At 47.6% G+C, this 12,811-nt stretch overlaps 1 long non-coding RNA gene across 1 annotated transcript; it reads left to right on the forward strand.

The window, feature by feature from the left end:
- The first annotated feature begins 3,868 nt into the window (after window positions 1–3,868).
- Window positions 3,869–12,388, forward strand: LOC119086998. Its single transcript, XR_005090413.1, has 2 exons — window positions 3,869–4,676; window positions 11,412–12,388. It is a non-coding gene; the product is annotated as an uncharacterized LOC119086998 (long non-coding RNA).
- Window positions 12,389–12,811: the final 423 nt, after the last annotated feature.

Here is a 12,811-nt window from a genome sequence, read left to right on the forward strand (position 1 = left end):
TTGAGATGATCAATTCATGCACTGCTTAAATGTTAGCTAACGTTTATTAACTGTGCTACAAAATCTGTATTGGATCCTCTACACTCAGCAAGGGGTCAATAATATTTTAGTAATAATATGCTTAAATTTTAATTTTAATTTTAATAATATTGTGGTCTTTAATTTTCTGAAGCAGCATCTCATCTTTTAGCCCAGACTGAACTTGAACTACAATCCTCCTGCCTAAGCCTCCAGAGAGCTGGGATTACAGGTGTGCCCCACTACACCTGGAAAAATGTGCTTTATCTCAAGGTTGTATATATATGGGGGTCATTTGGGGTTATCTATCCATGGGCTATGAGCTCTTTAGCCTAGTGTTGGAGAGAGTGGCCAGCCTGAACCCAGGCAAGGTGAGACCAGTCTTCTTAGCCTTTCTTTTAGTGAAGCCAAGACAACAAATTGACTCTCAGCATCCTTGGGGCTGGCTCATTCTCCCTGGTGCCTGGTGATATGGTAGATCACCTTTGATGGGGTGCTGACATTTTATAATTACCTGTGTCTCTGGGGAATGGGATTGGAGGCTTGTATGTTCTTCCTGTAGCCACAGCTGGATATCAGAGGCTATCCAAACAGATCTTCTGGCTGGTTTTCTAGGCTGTGAATTGAACCGTGTCTACCAGCTTCATACACTGAAATCCTAAAGCTCAGGACCTCAGAATATGACCACATTTGGAAATGGAGACACAATTAATAAATATGAGATTAAACTCCAGTTGAGTGGCCCCTAATCCACAGAGACGTGTGCACAGGGACAACAATGCCTCCTCCCAGGAACAACAGAGAGGCTCCCGACCCACAGAAGCCATGAGAGGAGGATACAGCCTCTCCTTGGAACCATGAGAGGAGCCACCCCACCAACTCTTTTTCATAGACTTTCATCCCCCAAGCTGGGAAACAACTTGTGTCTGTCATTTAAGTCATGGAGGTGGGCTCATTTATTGAAGCACCGGCAGCCGGCATGGTGCTGGTGAGTGAGCAAATCCCCCTGCATCTCAGGCAGGCAGAGAGGTAGTGTCTTTGCTCACATAGGGTGTCACCAGCTGCACTTGGTTGGGTCAGGTGAGTGTTTCTTGCTAATGAGTTGTCCCAGATCCACAGTGGGGACCCCAGGCATTTTCCACTATTTCACATCACTCTATCTGCTCTTGACTTCTGTCTCCTCTTCTCAACCCTCCTCCCTTGCTCTCATTCGTCCACTTTTTCATCAAGCATCCCATCAGTCTCTCCCAATTGTGCAAATACCTCCACTGACTGAACACACAGGAGAGGCTACATCAGGGGACAGGAACAAAGATGACACCTAGGCAGAGTGGAGGGACTACCTGTGGCCTGGCCAGTCCAATGGAGCCTACAGTTAGCCATGTGCAATGTGGCCATGTTCATAAGGGGAGAATGACAAGCGGCAGGAAGACAATGCAACCCACTCCTGGGAGGAAGGAAAGAGAGGGGTCTGAACCTGCATGCTGATTACCAACGAATTGATGCTACTGAGGCCTGGGTTCCCAAGCGGTCATCGGCTTCAGGTCTTCTTTTATGTCAGAGTTTTCAACTAGAAATGAACCATGTGTTGGGGGGGTGGGGGAGTGTGTATAATGGAGAGAGAGAGAGAAACAGAAACATAAAATGGCACAGCCAAGCTCTCTGTAACTGAGAATTCCACATATGTAGATCAAATTAACCTCAAAATATTTTTTTTTACATAGCCTGTCTCTGTGTAGCCCCAACTATCCTGGAATTCTCTCCACCAGACTTTTATTCTTGTCATCATCCCCTAAATAATGCAATATAACTAACATTTCATGGCATAGATATTATATTGGGTGTTAGAAGTAATCTAGAGATGGTTTAAAGCAGTGGTTCTCAACCTGCGGGTCACGACCACTTTTGAGGGGAGAGGTCAAATGATCCTTTCACAGGAGTCACCTAAGACCACCAGAAAACACAGATATTTACATTATGATTCATAACAGCAGCAAAATTACAGTTATGAAGTAGCAATGGAATAATTTTATGGTTGGGGGTCACCACAACACGAGGAACTGTATTAAAGGGTCACAGCATTGGGAAGGCTGAGAACCACTGAAGTATAGGGAGAATGTATGTAGATGACATAAAAACACTGAGCCTATTTGTACAAGGGACTTGAGCTTTCCCCAGATTTGGGTATCTTCCAGGGTTCTAGAACTCATCACCATGGATACTGAAGGACAACTGTAGGGGTGAGCATTGAGCAAAGATGGCCAGAAACAGGGCATCGTGGAGCAGCTTTTCTGTTACCAAGTCCCTGTGACACAGCATGCTAGATAACAGTTCATTGACCAACCATCCTGGTTGACCAAGACCAAAGGATTCCCCAGCATGTAGAAATGTTAGCATTAGAATTATTCACCTGACCTAAACCAGGCAAACACACACACACACACACACACACACACACACACACACACACACACACACACAGACTCAGAAAGATACACGGCAAGCTACAGACCGCTAGACTGGCCAGGAGTCAGCCATGCCATGCACAGCCACAGCCACAGCCAAGGATTCACCAATCTTACCAATCTTCTCAAGAAGCTCAGAGTCAAAGCTGGGTAACAAATTGGAAGAGCCTTGGCTTCCCCAGCAAGGAGACATTCCACATGGGTGAACAGTCCCTGAGGATGCGACAGAAGGGATGCAATACTGGTCGAAAGGCATACGCAGACACTCTGTCTTTGAGGTGCTTCAACTTGTCTACATAGCTCGGTCAAATCTCAAGGTGTTTTTGATCCTGAAACCTCTGGCTTGTGTCATGCCACCCCTCTCCTTCCCCAACTTGTTTTCTGCACGTTTCTCTCTGTTCGAAGCTTATTTTATACATTGGAAACTAAGTGAACTGAATGGGGATCTCCTGTTTATTCTCATTCTTTGGGGAAGACAGGGAATAGAAATCATTTACTTCATCTGTCTGGAGAAGCTAAAGTTGAGAAAGGGTGGATACCTCATCCGAGGCTTCACCCTGAGTGGGGACAGGGAGATGCCCGCCTTTGTGGCTCTGCTGAGGGGACCACGCTATGCGATTTCCTCATGTGATGTTCAGTCTATCCATCTTGTAAGTGGCCACCATGATAAAACTTACCTGTCTCATCCATACATTCTCAGGGATGCTTACAGTATCTCTATGGGCAGACTGGCATCATCCACCATGAGAGATGAAGCAAGCAGAACACTAGTTGTTGTAGAAAGCAGTCACTAGATTGTGCAAAGACCTTTGGGCTCATGCCTGGGAAGTGGCTGTGGCTCATACTGAGTACAATGCAGACAGAAGCCAGAGAGCCTTCTCACCCTATACTTTCCCTGTCTCCCCACCTCCCCATCTGCTTTTATCCTTCCTGCCCATCATCTGAGGGAATTTACATCCTTTAGAAATAGAGTAGAGAATCCGAAAGGCAAACACAGCACTGGCTGGTATTGAACTGGTATATAAGCAACTCTTACAGTACCATTTCAAACTCTACAGGTGTCAACAGACTCTTGTCCATATAGGGAAGGGGTAGCAGGCATAAGAGAGATAACAAAGGTAGGGGATTGAGAATTTAGAATTCATTATAAACACATACAAGCCAGGCAGTGATAACACACACCTTTAATCCCAGCACTCAGGAGGCAGAGGCAGACAGATCTCTGTTGAGTTCTAGGCCAGCCTGGTCTACAGAGTGAGTTCTAGGACAGCCAAGACTACACAGAGAAACCCTGTCTCAAAAAAACCAAAAATAAAACAAAACCTACATATGAACAAAGAACAAATGTAATTAATTTTTAAATCCTCCTTTTCTGACCAGGAAAAGCAAGGCAGAAAGCATGGGAGGAGGCAAGCCCTGCCCTACCACAGTAGGTGTGGACACCATTCTCGGGTATTCAGGGCCTTCAGGCTGGCTGTCCAGCTGTCATGTCAGAGAACAAGGAAGGCATCCTCTTCCAGGGTCACAGGACCTCTGACTGCAAATCCACCTGAGCCACACTTCTCAGCCACATTGCCTTGCTGATCCCAGCAATGCCCAGTCCAATGAACAGTGATGTCATATTGTTTGGGTTGGGATCATTCCTGAACCATGAAACAGTTAAGAAATATCCTGCCCCACTGGCTGCCAGGCTCATAAAGGTGGACCCACGTGTACTTCCTTCTTGTTCCAAGACGCACCAGCTCATGCATTTGCTCACACCCAGAGGGAGAGACAGCACAGGCCTGCCACCTCCCATGCAAATCACCCCCAGGAGCGCAGCTGGGCTCCTCCCGCTGCTCCTGGGCAATGCTCCTGGGCAGACCTTGTACAAGATGCCATCTAGGGCGCTGTGTATTTTTCCTCATTGTGGCTCTTTTGACCGACGCTGTGGGCCTGATCCTTTTGCTGCTGGGGATCTTTGCCACACTAAACTACTGGGACTTCTTGGTCTACACAGGGGCTCTGATCCTGGCCCTGAGCCTACTGTTCTGGCTTGCCTGGTATTCCATCAATATCGAGGTGCCTCTTGAGAAGCTGGACTGTTAGTGTGGCCATGGATAGGAGAGATGCAGGTGGTATATGCAGCTGTGAACTTGGGGCCACCTGGACATGAAGCCCCCCTCCCCCCACTGAATGCCCCACTGGGACCAGGTGAGTGTGCACAAGACCTGCCTAGCAAGGTAGTGAGGGAGGCTTAGACAGGCGGGGACAGACCAGGACTGCATGGGCAGGTGGGTGGATGACTGATCCTCAGATGAGGATTCTGTAAGTCTAGGCTCAGGGTAGTGCTGTGGTGGACGAGCTAGGAGAATGTAGAATGGATGCTTTCTCTTTAGGGACCATTTTCTCTAAGTTCCTTCTTCCTCTAGTAGGCCACAATGATTCCACTTCAGAAACACACACACACACACACACACACACACACACACACACACACACACACACACACGAGAATTACCAGTATAGAACATGGGAGAAAGGAACCCATCTCGACCTCCACTGTACAGAGGGATGAGGGGGTGGTTCTAGCATGAGGAAAGTATGGAAAGTTCCCCAGTAGCTGCTAATGGCCTTGCATGCCTGGAGGGGTGTGAGCTGGGCTGTGTGGGAGCAAGCAGAGCAGAACCATCCAGAATGGTCTTTCTCTCTTGCTTCCTTCCTGCAGCTGACAGGTGGGACAGAGCCTGCTTTCCCTCAGAAGTGTTCCTGCCCAGCTCCTCACAAAGACTAATAATACAGCCAACACATGTGCCCAGACCAGCCTCAGAGGCCCTGAAGTCTAGACACTGGCTTTGAGTTTTCACTGGCCGAGTCATGTGTCACAGCCAGGGAAGTGGCTCAGTTGACTGCATGAAACACAAGAACTATCTGTAAGATTTTGACGCAGGGGTGAAGCTGAAAGAACACTGGGCTTGATCTCACAACCCAGAATGAGATGGCAGCTCTTCCCAGGGAGCTGAAACGGGAGCATTGGTCAGTTTGATCTCATCCCCTCCTCCCCAGGTGGGTTGGGACCTGTGGGTGGGTGCAACTTGACACTCCCTTTTGATTAGGAGGTAAGGGAGCAAAGGTTATTGCTGAGATGGAGGAAGGAAATAAGGATTCTATCTTTTATTGGAGACTACAGTTGGCCCCAGAGCAGTGGGAATAGAGTAGTGTGTTGAGTACAAGGTAGATGAGGAGAGAAATGAGACACCAGGAATCCACGGGACCCACACCAGGCTTCCATGCCCCTTCGCTGGGTGACCTTGAATAGAGTGCATCACATGCTGAACCTCTGCGTTTTTTAACCTTAGAAATGAGGATACTGTTCTCTGCTCTCACTGAATAGGCCAGAAGTGGTAAGGCAGGAATGGCTTTTTGCAAATGATTGGGTTCACATGAATGATAAATGTTGTTGTTAAACATGTAGCCTGGGTGAGTAAGCTCACCTGGAATCCAAACTTGGAATTTGTGGTTGTCCCACAGAGTTGGCCATGCTAAGAATCAGTTCGTACTTTAGATCATGGGGCTCCTCCGAAGCAAGGAAGGCTCCAATTTGCCTGCTGTACCATGGGAATGAGTCAGGCACTAGGGTAAGGAACCAGAGATGCCATAAGGACCAGGTCAGGGAGTTCCCTGCCAGGAGAGAGACACAGACATTAGCCGCACAGTCATACTAACAGTGCCGTAACAAAGCGAGCTGAGGACTAGGAAGGAAGGGAGAATCCAAGAGGGAAACCAACCTGGAAGGTGGAGTCACAGGCTTCCCAGAGGTGGTGGCAGGCTGAGCACCCAAGAAAGAGGAGTTGGATTAGAAAGTCTTCCAGGAGAGGGAATGGATTGGGCACAGTTCTAAAAGATGCAAGAAGAAAGAAGAGTGAGCAGTAAGGACTGAGGAGGTGGGGGCTTGCAGCAGGCAAAGTCCTAGTCTGGCACAGACTCCAAGGGCCTTCTTAAGCATGTTGGGTGTTCCTTTAGTCAAAATAAGGTATCAGTGGATTTTTTATAAGCATGGATTTGTCTTGATTCTGCTGAATTTGACTCCAAAAGGTCACCCTAGCCACAGCCCACAAGGTGATAAGAATTGGTATCAGAGTTTTGACATATGCAGCATTAGGCTCCTTGTCATGCATCCATCAGAAGCTCAATAGTCCCAGGCCGGTTCAGATGTCTCAGTAGGGAAAGACACCTGCTGCTAAGTCTGATGACCTGAGTTCAACCCCAGAGACCCACACGGAAGAAGGAGAATACTGACCCTTGTAAGTGGTCCTCTGCAGGTCTACATCTGCACTGAAGCATGCTTTCATACATGCTAACACACACACACACACACACACACACACACACACACACACACACACGTGCACACATGCTCTCGCCCACATGCACGTGCACACATATAATAATGTAGTTTCAATTTTTAATAATTATTTATTTTATTTTGTGTGCATTGGTGTTTTGCCCACATGTGTGTGTGTGAGGGTGTTAGATCTTGGAGTTACAGATAGTTGTTAGCTGCATTGAGGGTGCTGGGAACCCAGGTTCTCTGGAAGAGCAGTTAGTGCTCTTAAACACCAAGCTATCTCTCCAGCTCGTCAAATTTATTTTTAAAAATTTAGTTCAATAGCCAGGACAGGATCGAAGTCCTACACCATCTGCCTCAAATCCTGTTTTGTTCCTTTCTATCTGTGTGACCTAGGGAAGTTACCTCCCTTCTCCACAGCTGTCTCCAAGTCTATAAAGTGGAGATAGGAGATAGGAGATAGAATAATTAGTAATGACCTCGACCTCGAAGGATATTGCTGATGCTGGTTAAGCAAGGCAAAGGGCACTCAGTGGAGCCTCTGTCAACATGCTGATAGGTGGCACAGGATGGTGGGTGGTGGGGGAACCTTCCTTTCAGATAGACATTCCTGAAAGATTGACCAATTCTACCTATGTGGTGCTGGGGCAGGAACCAGGACCTCATGCATGTTAGGCAAGTGTTCTACCATTGAGCAACATCCCCGGCACCACCAATTCTTAAGGCAGTGCATGGTATCAAGAGGGCGTTTTGTTTTGTCTAGTTTTGTTTGTTTTGGGGTGGCAATGGAAGTGGATGCCAATAGATTTTTTACTCAGGCTCAGCTGGATTTTCAGATGTGGGGGCTACCCAGTGTCTTCTCCATGGAGCACGAGTCATTCCCACAGCACTTTTACTTTTCCAGTCTTCAACCTCTGTGTGTGGGAGGGCTTTAGAGTCACCAGGTCACCATCAATCTTGCTCTCCATCCCTGCAATGGAGTGGTCCAGAGTAACAGCGTAGCGTCACTGCCCCAGAAGCTGCTCACTCACTGTGGGGCTACAAGCTCTTCTGTGACCTTGGACAAGTCATTGTCCTTTCCTTTGCAATGAATCTTTGATCAAGCAGTGCAAGCCAAAGATCTCTAGAGGAGGAGGAAGTATAAGGTGGAGTCAAAGGACAGGAAGCCAGAGTCCCAGTCCATGCACAGTCTACTCATCTAGGTTTTCAGTAGTTTTACCACTGAATTTGCATATAAGTAGTATTTTTCCTGAACATTTCCTCTAGTGCCCAGCACTGTCTCTCCAAGATAATTGCTGTCGATTCCCTTGCATTCTGGAACCTTTGGCCTTAGTATAATCACTAACTATATTTATGACTTATGGCAATTGTAACTGGTTTAGCCAGTTCTCAGCTATTGGAGTGAGGTCGGGGAAAAAGAAACAGACTCCTGAGTCAGAGGCTGATGCCACATCATCTTCCACATCCTTTGGAGACTGTTCGAGATGAGGATGATAGGACCTGCTCTGCCCTGCCCCAGGGCTGAGGAGATCACATTCCTGGACTGCTGCAGGACAGAGCTGTGCCCTGGCTGCTCTGCCAGCCCTTAGCCTGCAGTGTCCCAGTTCTCCAGAGCCAAGAGGGCAGTTGGTGCTAAATCTCAAAGGCTGCCCAGAAAGTTTCAAAATGACTGGCTGGTTTTTATAGACCAACTGTGTACAAAGCGAGACCTTCTTGCTGTGATTTTATCTCTTGGCCACTGTGTTTCCAGGCTGTTTGCTCCCCCTCTCTTTTTTTTTTTTTTAAACTCTTGGGCACTTCCCATAAAGATAAGTCCCCAGGAAAAGTCAGGTGAAGACTCTTGCCTATTTGCAAATAGGATCTAAGATAACTCCCACCCCCAAATACACACACACACACACACACACACACACACACACACACACACACTCCCTGGCCTCTATATTGTCTTCCAACACATATCCTACAACTTAGCAATACATCAAACACACATGCCCACAGATTGCCTCCTTCACCATATTGACACATGTATACTACACACATGGAGATACACCCCTTCCTCATTGTACACAGATGTTCAGTGTGCATACTAGTATAACTCTCTCATAGACACCTCAACCTAATCACACACCATTCCATGGCTTCTCTCACACTTGCACACATCCAACACGAAACTATCACCCACAGAAATAAGCACACGCACTACTCTGCTATCAAGGCCAAATGTATACAAAGCTCATGGCCCCGAGCCCTGGAAAGTGAAACTTGTTCCTCTGCATTTACTTTTTCGAGCAGGTAGCCTCTCTCCTCTGCCCACGCTACTGCTGTGCCTGTTCAAAGGTTAGCTGGGTTAAAGGGCACCCACAATTGTTCAGCAAGCCCATGCCCGGAACAGATATGGTACTGGGGCTGTGTGAACAGCCAAGCATCTCTCAAGTCTCCCCATGGATTTCTAATCTGAGGAGACAGATATTGCAAGTGCCCACGGCTTTGAGGAAGTACACAGGAAAGTGCAGTCCAGGAGATAAGCCCAGTCTTGCATAGGCTCTGAAAGCTGGAGTGAATGCAGAGCCTCTGGCTGGAAGCAAGGGTCATTGTATTTGGCTACAGGGGGATTCAGATGTCTGGCCTGGATCTGAGAAACAGAAAAGAACTTGCATCTAGAGATGGCATAGGCAAGGTTAGCCCAGAGACTAAAGAATTTAGAGAGCTCAGGGTAAGTTAAATAGATGTATTGGACTTAGGGGTCTTCCATGCAGTCCATCTGGGACTCTTAACACTTAGTGAGGCTCTTGGTACTAGATGCGGATGGGGATGTGGACATTACAGACTGGAGAATGGCCGTATCCCACGATTCTTCGGTAAGAGCAACTTAACAGCGTGGATGAACTGAGTTGGAAGGTACAAGCTCTGAGATGGGGAGAATACTCAGAAAGTGCAAGTGCTAAGAAAGAAAAATTTGGAGAGAAATGATGGCTAGAAGATGGGAGTTGGGGGAGCATGGAGACATCCTAACAGAAGGGGCCTGCCCTGCTCTCCTGTGGGGGGAGGCTATGGCAAAGGCTCAGAAAGAATCACCATTCCTAGAACAAGAGAGGTCAGGGGAAGCCATATTTGATTAAAATGATGCTTTTTTTTCTCTCAAGCATGGACAATTTGAAATGCAAATGGGGTGTATGAGCAAAACTACCCAGCTGGGGTTGAGAGTTCATATCACTTAACTCAGAAAAGAGATCAGACATGGAGCTGGGGGCAGAGTTGAAGATATGACTGTTGATGAGATTGTAGAGGGAGAAGGGGCTAGGGGGAGGACAAGGGGGAGACTACAGGGACTGGGGGAGAAAGGAGGCATGGAGAGGAACACTAAGACTCCAGGCCAGACCCCAAGGTGCTGCAGTTATTTCATTTTACCATGCTTTGAGAAAAGTATCGTGGGACGACTCCTCTTCCCCCTCATTGCCATCACTGGTCCCCTTTCACAGATAAAGATCACAGAGAACATAGTGATTGACCCACTTGAGCGATGCGATAGAGCCAGTAAGTGATGGAGCTGAACTATGAAACCCTGTGCATCTGCATTAGTTCATCTTCTTTCTACATGACTGGGCATTGGCAAATTCGGCCTCTGGCCAAATCTGGCCTGCCTCTTATTGGCTCTCACCTAGTTCTTCTGACTTCTCTTATTACCCCTGGCTGTTTTAGGGAGTAGTAGAAGGACTGAATAGTTCAAACACAGACCAGAAAGACTAAAAAGTTCGAACTATTGACTACCTGGACCTTTATGCAAAGGTATGCCAAAGCCTCTGGCTAAGCCACCGATTCTTCCCATGGGAGGCAAGGTCAGAGCTGTGGGCCATGCTTGCACTTAGAGGATGGGATGAGGGATACAGTTGGGGGGGACCCCAGTGGAAGTTCCCAGCAATAATAAAGGAGCATCATGACGAAGGTGACAAAGAGGACAAAAGAATGCATGACAGCCAGCATGAGGTGCTGGCCATGGTATGTTTCAGAGCCACTGAGAATGTTGAAGTCTCAGGAAAGGTGATGAGTCTCAGCAATGAGCCTTTATCTGTAAACAGCTGGGAAAGATCAGATGAGTACAGCTTGTGGAGTAGCTGTTGAGATGCACAAGGCCTGGGTGCAGAGTGTTCTTCAAGGTGTTTGGTGATGGAATTAAGGAAGCAGGACAATGGCCTGATGGCATAGAATTCCTTTATGGGGTGGGGGTGAAACAGGAAACTGAATGAGATGGTGAAGGGAGGCCAGGAAAGGGGTTTGAGAGTGCTAAACAAAGATGGACACCTGGGAATGGGGGAGGGAGTAGACCAAATCCCCAGGACAAGGCATTAGCCTTGCCTTGAAGGAGTTCATATTTGACAAGCACCTTGTGTGGAAGCAGCTGAATCAATTATTTTCACTGCTTCCAAGGCAGAACAAAGGACTCAAATCTCCATTTGATAGGTGGAAGAAATCTGAGTCTCAGATTTATTTCAAGTAGTTCAAGAAAAAATAGTGAGTGTTAAGGAACTCAGGTCCTGGGACTCAGACCCAAGTCTGGCCACAGAGTCTTGTCTGACCCATGTTTGTCTACTTTTGTCTAGCCCAGGTCTGTCTAATGCAGAAGATCCAAATCAAGACGGGCTCTCAATGCAGCACATCCCTGAGTGCATCCGGGAGGGACCCAGACGCTGCAATGATGAAGCTTTCACATCACCCACAGGGACAGCCACAAATGACTGTGACCACTACCAGGGCTCTATCGGGAGCCCAAGCACCCTGCACCAAACCGCTGAGACAGCTGCCACCATTCCGGAAGTTTGTGAGGGACCAAGAAGCCAGGAAGTTCCACCAGCGAGGCTTTTAAAGGGACCACTCTACTAAAGGCTTCGATACCAAGGAAGCCTCTGGCCAAAGTTCTTCCAAAGAACTGCCCATTGGAATCAAGCACGGACACCCAACAGGGGTCTCTCATGAACATGCATCATGGAGTGCTGCTGCCATGTCCCTCTGACGTTCACTAGACTCTGAGCCCCTGGCTCCTCTTCATCCCCATCACTCAGGGGACACACAGAAGCAGATTCCAACATGGAGACGGAACCGTGAATGCACAGCTAAAGTGCACACAAGGGGACTCCCCTCACTGATGAACATGCTGGCACTCTTCACACAGGCCTAGGTGCAGAGCCAGGCTCGGGGCTGCTCACACTGAGCTTCAGGTAGCCCGAAACCTTCAGGCAATTTTTTTTTATTATTTTGACAAGCACTCTAGGCCTCTGCTGTCTGTGTGTTGTTTGTGACTTCAAGGAGAAGACTGCATTTCTAGCCTAAATTACATGTCGTCCAATACAGCCTGACTCCAGTATCTACTGGAGACCACCATTCCTGGGCTGATAGGAGAGGTGTGCTCTGTTTGGTAACTCAGGCTGAGCTGCTCCACTAATTTATATTTTCCATGGTCTGATTTTGCACTTTGTATTTATATTATGCCCTAAATGTACATGTTTCCTTTAAGCTGTCTCATAGCTTTTATGGTATGGGGCAGTTGCTTAAATAAAGAAATGGCTGTGTTGTTATGTGACATGATGTGATTCTGAGTCTGCATGATGACAGATCATTCTCGTACCCTTGGCTTCAGAGCACTGTCTTCCCGTTTATTTACCCCAGGAGTCTACTGTGAGTCCAATGCCCACTGAAGGGAACACACAGAGCACAGGACTTAGCCCCGCCCCAGGGACTCTTCTGGCATCTCTGGGCTCAACTAGCAGCTTGGTTTCTCAGTGTAAGTCTGGACTCAGAAACCTGAAAAGACATGATGAAAGAACATCTCAGTTCAAACAAAGATTGTCCTATCCAGAACCTTCCTTGACCTCTTTCGTCCCTAGCCTTATCGATCACCCCAGTTGGAAATTTGTGGGGGGGGGGGGGAGTTGACTTCACACCCAGGAAGGACCACCTCTTCTTCTATAAGGTCCTGCCATTATCACAGTAAGGAACGTGGCAA

This window comes from Peromyscus leucopus, chromosome 8b, assembly GCF_004664715.2.
Source record: "Peromyscus leucopus breed LL Stock chromosome 8b, UCI_PerLeu_2.1, whole genome shotgun sequence".
Lineage (NCBI taxonomy): Eukaryota > Metazoa > Chordata > Mammalia > Rodentia > Cricetidae > Peromyscus > Peromyscus leucopus.